The 5,921-nt window shown below is 43.7% G+C and overlaps 1 protein-coding gene across 1 annotated transcript in view; it reads right to left on the minus strand.

Annotated features, from left to right (window-relative positions):
* The window catches only part of LOC105364888 (maternal gene required for meiosis), a 45,840-nt gene extending 40,620 nt beyond the window's left edge, over window positions 1-5,220 (minus strand). The window contains exons 1-2 of the mRNA XM_011502918.1: window positions 4,990-5,220; window positions 1,232-1,326 (exon numbers count right to left, since the gene is read on the minus strand). The gene's annotated coding sequence lies outside the window, so the exon portion shown is untranslated. The remainder of the gene's footprint in view (window positions 1-1,231; window positions 1,327-4,989) is intronic.
* Window positions 5,221-5,921: the final 701 nt, after the last annotated feature.

A 5,921-nucleotide genomic window follows, 5' to 3' on the forward strand; every position in this document is an offset into this window, starting at 1 on the left:
AGAAGGGCGGACGCGGCGGGGGAAGTGAAATTTCGCGCGTTGAAAAAAAGGCAGCCTCGTAACGCGTGAGCTGGCGAGTGAAAAAGCACCGAGAGAGTGCAGGACGAGGAGTGCTGGAGACCGGATGGAATACCGGGGTCCATTACCAATGTCACCCTCTCAGCCCTCAACATCCCCCACCCATCGTTAACGCTACGAACGCTTCGATGTGTCCATCGAATTATGCGTTCGCCTTAAACACCTTGACTGGATCTGCGCCTGAAGAAAAATTTAGAGCCACGTGGATTTTCTTAATATTGTTTTCCTTTTTATAATTAGTGTTTTGCGTAAGTTGTATTAGTCAACTTTTGAGCCTGTTGTTTCTAATGACTTTGGGCGAGTCGATGTTGCTTTGAATGATTTTTCTGGTCAACGTCACCTATACTTCTCGGCTTTATTAGCACTGACTAATTAAATAAGCATTTCTTTAATCTACATCTTAGCGTCACCCAGCACTGACTTAATGTCTATTCTATTTACATTACTGACATTAGAAGGCCCTCAAATATGTCCAAACGTGTTTTTTTTTTCTTTCCATGCATCTCTTCCTAGATTCGAATGCAATTGTGAAAAGTTGTTGGGTAGCAGCTGTCAAGTTGTATTTTACCTTTAACTTATACTCATTTACTAAGCTCTCATTTTTTTTTGTGTTTTTTTTTTTTTTCGTTTTTGTTTTTGTTCACTTTCGTTACAGGCCGACGTATCGATATAAATAAAACTGAAAGTATTGACTGCAAACGTTCTGTATAGCGCATGTGACCGATATATTATTATTTCCATTCGATGGCACTTTAACGCGATTATAAGCGGACATATATCATTTATGAGAAAACGCTTTATTGTTGTAATATTTTTACGATTTTTGTGACGCACACACACGCAGGCATACGCACAATTATCGATATAATCATGCCTTTGTATAAATAACTGCGGCATCATTATATTGGTAGTTAATTTGAGTTCTCGTATTATGTCGACTTGGACATAAAAATGACAAAACACTAACCGTGGAATAAAGCAGAATATTGCTAATTTTCCGATACGATGTAAATGGTAATGACCAATGTAATAGTGGAGTAGGTCATAAATTAAATTATCCGATGCATTAGTTTTCACGGGTGCGTAGATCGTAAAAAATTCTTTCACAAAGCATAGCGCATACGTATATAAGATACATAAAATAATATCTCACCTGTAATCTTCTCAAAACCATACACTCGACGAGAGTAAGCCGAAGAAAAGCTCCAAGAATCACTTCGTTGACGTCCAAACTTCTCATCCTCGGATCTTAAAAAATGACAATTCAATGCAGAAATCAACACTTGGTCTTAATTTCGGATAAATAAGAGGATAAATAAGAGGATAATTTGTTGTAAATTATTTATTGCTATCGAGCGAGCAATAAAGTTTACAAAAATTTGAATAGAAAGAAGAAGTGAGTGAGTGATTGTAATGATTGGGCAAGGACTTAATAGACGGCAGCTTACACTTGAAAAGTGGTAAGAACTGAGAAGGAAAGGACAAGCGAGGAGCAGAAAATTTCAAAACTATCCAGAGATTTTTGGCTCATCGCTCCTCGACACTCCGCGAAAATACAAACCGTTGCCGTAGTCGCGCGTGCGTATGCATATTATTACACATCTATGCGCTCGAATATATTACGCTCGCTACGCGGGCGCACACGCAAACACGCACGCGGGGCTAGAGTCACCCATGCTTAAGTAGGTGAGAACGCATGCACGCAGGTATGTACATGTGCGCGAGTGTGTAAAGGCGCGCATGCAAATACGTACGGAGGGACTCGGGCGCGCGGGCATACGGATATCTATATATATCTATATATATAGACTCACGGGCATACGTAAGTGCGCGCACACGCGCGTTCCGCATGCACGTACGTACACGTGTGCGAGCGTTGGTGCGCGCCGTGTATGCGCGCGTGCACGCGGGGAAAACGGAATTGCGTGCATTGCGTCGGCTGCCAAAACGCGCGAACGCGCGTGGACAAGGTCACACGAGCTTTAGCGAATTCGTATTTACGAGTCCCGTTCTCTCTCCCACGCTCGGATATATCTTTTTACTTTTATGCGCCACTCAAAATTGCTTTATTGATCGTGGCACTTGATTTGCCAAAAAAAAAAAAAAAAAAAAAAAAAAAAAAAAAAAATACAATGAAACCTCTATTTGTTATTGTCTTCCATTAATTTATTTATTTATATTTGTTTTTGTTGTTATTGTAGTAGTAGTAGTAGTAGTAGTAGTAGTAGTAGTAGTATAGTTATTGTTGTTGTTGTTGTTGTCGTTGTTGTTGTTGTTGTTGCTGCTGCTGTTTTTATATAACGGTCGAAATACTCTTCGCGGATAAAAATTTTTTGTTTATTTCCGTTTTTGCATTCTTGCAAATGGGCGACGATAAATTGGATTCGAAACTCTGTGCGCGCATAAAGTTTTTCATGAAATTGCTCCAATGTTATGTAATGCTAATCAATGATAATTGATTAAACATCGATCCTTTCTCTCTGTTTATAGCAAGAGAGCAAGCGCAAGCTCCATCCTTTCTTAAGCTAAAATACTTATTTACTTATTAATAAAAAAAAAAAAAAAAAAAAAAAAAAAAAAAAAAAAAAAAAGCAGACACGGTAATTTCTCTCAATTATATTTTACAACGACTTGACATAAAATTAGTCGGTTTTATCAAGCGTAATAAAAGACAAAATCTTCTTACATTACACTCGATTCTATACATACGAAAGACCTTTTTTCATTATTAAAAAAATTATTTTTCAATAAACAAAATATTTATATATATATATATATATATATATATATATATATAATTACGGCTTTACATATGAAATTCCTATTGTGAAATGTTAACGTTACTAATCCATTATTGCCCGTGCCGCAAGTTCGCGGTACAATGAAATCTTTGATAATACTCTCGTTGAAAATCAACAAAACTTATTTAACATTGTGCATGTGACAATTATTTGTTGGTAGTAGGCAACGAATACAAGCAATATTAATTATGAAAGCGGTATTAAAGAGTAAAAGTCAAGGGTGAGTTTAGCATGAAAAACACATAGAACTATAATATACTTTCTATAATAGCAATAATTATCGTTCACTTTGTTCAAGTAGTTTCTTAATATTATGCCACGTTAGTTATCTTATTAATCATTTTCCTCCTACAAATAAGCAAATGTAATGAAACAATATATCGACTACAATCTTAAACACGAGCGATTATTGCCTAATGCCATTTGGCACACGCATTTCCGATAGAAAAGAAAATGAAAGTAATAAACGCACCAAAGTAAACGCGCACTACGTCCTTGTCGAAAATAAAATATTGCCAGCTGTTTGCAAACGCTATTATTCCTCGTTATATTAAAACACACGTATTTTTTATTAAAATTATGCTTTATGCATAACGAAAAGGTCTATTTGAAATTATATAACCGTAACCGTGGATACTCGCTAAGATCAATTAATTCGTTGGCACTTATTTACTTTAGGAGGCAACTTATTTGTCCAATTTTACATAAAATCGTGCACTCGTAGCGTTGATTTTAATAAACGAGCAGACTTATCAATAATAGCGCAGCGGTCTTAAATATAATTTGTATGAAATGGGCTATCCGAGTCGAATCGTTATTAGAATGGGAGCGCAGCTAACGGTGAAAAGTGTGCATCTTGCAGCAGCGGCATCATCAGAACCAGCACCAGCACCAGCACCAGCAGCACCAGCAGCAACAGTGGTACCGCGAGGCAAAACAGACGGCAATTTGGGTGCAAAAACAAAAAAGAAAAAAAAATGCGACTAGACGTGTGAAAATATGCAAGGCCAGCTTTAGCATTAAACAGACAAGAAATATTTATCGAATCGACATGATTAGGTACGAACGTGGATTCATGAACAAGTATCGCGTACTATCACAGCGACTTTTGGCAAAATTAATGTCGCCTATCACAATTCTGCACAACACATTGCATTTGGGACGAGGCACAGCGCGCGCATATTCGATCGCAACGCGCGACAAGTAAATAGATTCGGGATCGGCGAATCGCGAAAACTTGGCACAATGCGAACGCGTATACACGAGCTCCATCCGCATCCTCATTCTTAACCTCATCATTATAATCCTCCTCCAGCTCCACCACCGCCTCCTCCGCACTTGGCCTTCACGTGCTCGCTTTGAAAGCTACGACGATGGCACTCACCGGCCACGAAGAATCCCGGGGGCTGCAACCACTCCACACCCAGTCCTTTCCAACTCTCTCTCTCTCTCTCTCTCTGTCTCTCTCTCTCTCTCTCTCTCTCGATATATATATATATATATATATATATATCGTTCGCACTGTCGCGGCTTATGCACTGGGAAATCGACCTCGGTACACTCTTAGCATCCGTGTCACTAACGCTTAAAGCGCTCGTCTTCACCTTCTGTACAACTGCTCCTGCGGTGCCTCGCTCCCCGCGTACACTTGGACGAGAATGACATTGTCGATATTCACGAACGCGTCCTTTAAAAATAGCGCCGCACTCCCGTCCAAGCCTCTATCTCCCTCTCCCTTTCCATCATTATTCATTCTCTCGTCCGCTCGGGCGTGCACGCATGCACGCGCCTCGTCTTACCCTCTCTCGCTCACTCGCTCTCACTCACTCACTCACTCACTCACTCACTCACTCACTCACTCACTCACTCTCTTCCTATCTTTATCTTTCAATCAGCCGACGACGAAAAAGCACTACGCGCTTCCTGCGCCGTTTCTCGCTCGCGCGCTCGACACTGGCGACGTTAGCGCGGGAATTGGGAGGGACGGCGAGGAGAAATCGAGCTTGCGATCGGAGCGACGAGGAGCACGGGCTTAACCAGGGCTAAGGAAGTGCGGGATACCAACTGGCCAGGGATGCATCTGGGTCTCGAGCCTATCGATATTAATTACCTTGCTACATGTAAAGCGAATGGTTTAGGAGAGCCCGGCTGTAATCGAGAAATGAAAAAAACGTGTCGTAGGCTACGTTGGAGAGAAGAGCGGCGGGGGGTGCGTTAGAAAGGCTCGCCTCGAACCGGCCCACAGTGACGTCGCCGGCCTACTGTCGAGGAGCTGTTCGGGCGCTCGCCTCCTCGGCCCCGCGGTCAACTAACCTACCGTGCGCGGCCGAACTTTACCGAGCGGGCGAATCAATCGGCTCGGCGCGCGGCGGCTCAGCGGCGGCAGCGGCGGCAGCGACGGCAGCGACGGCAGCGACGGCAGCGGCGGTGGTGGCGGTGGCGGCGGTGGCAGTGGCGGCGGCAGCGGCGGCAAGGCGCGCGCGCCGCCGTCACCGTCACCGCCACCGCCTCCCTCCTTTCCGCCCAACCAACCATCCAATCAACCACCCACTCATATCCAACCACCCATCCAATCACCCATCCACCACCTTCGTCGCCTCGTCCACTACCCTCGTCTCCATCGTCAGCGCCACCGGCACCGCCACCGCCACCACCACCACCACCACCACCACCACCACCACCACCACCACCACCACCACCACCACCACCACCACCATCACCACCGCCACAGCCACCGTCACCTGAACCATCCTCGTCAACGTCGTCGTTCTTCCATAACACGCTTTCAACCCTATGGCCCATAATCGGCGCGATCGCGGAGAGGCCGCTTCCTGAGGATGCGCGTTTGTGCGTTTAGTGCCCGGGTCCGGGTGCTCGATTCGAAGAGCTTCAGTCGTCTTTCACGAGAATCGCGTTGCAAAAATCGAGTTATACATTTTAGCACTTTTTATTGGCGCACATTCGCACTCGCTAATTCCTTACATTATTGCTCGATTTAATGCTGGGAATACGTGCGCGCTTGGCTTCGAGCGGCTTTTCGAA

Source organism: Ceratosolen solmsi, unplaced genomic scaffold (genome assembly GCF_000503995.2).
Source record: "Ceratosolen solmsi marchali unplaced genomic scaffold, CerSol_1.0 scaffold61, whole genome shotgun sequence".
NCBI classification, from domain to species: domain Eukaryota; kingdom Metazoa; phylum Arthropoda; class Insecta; order Hymenoptera; family Agaonidae; genus Ceratosolen; species Ceratosolen solmsi.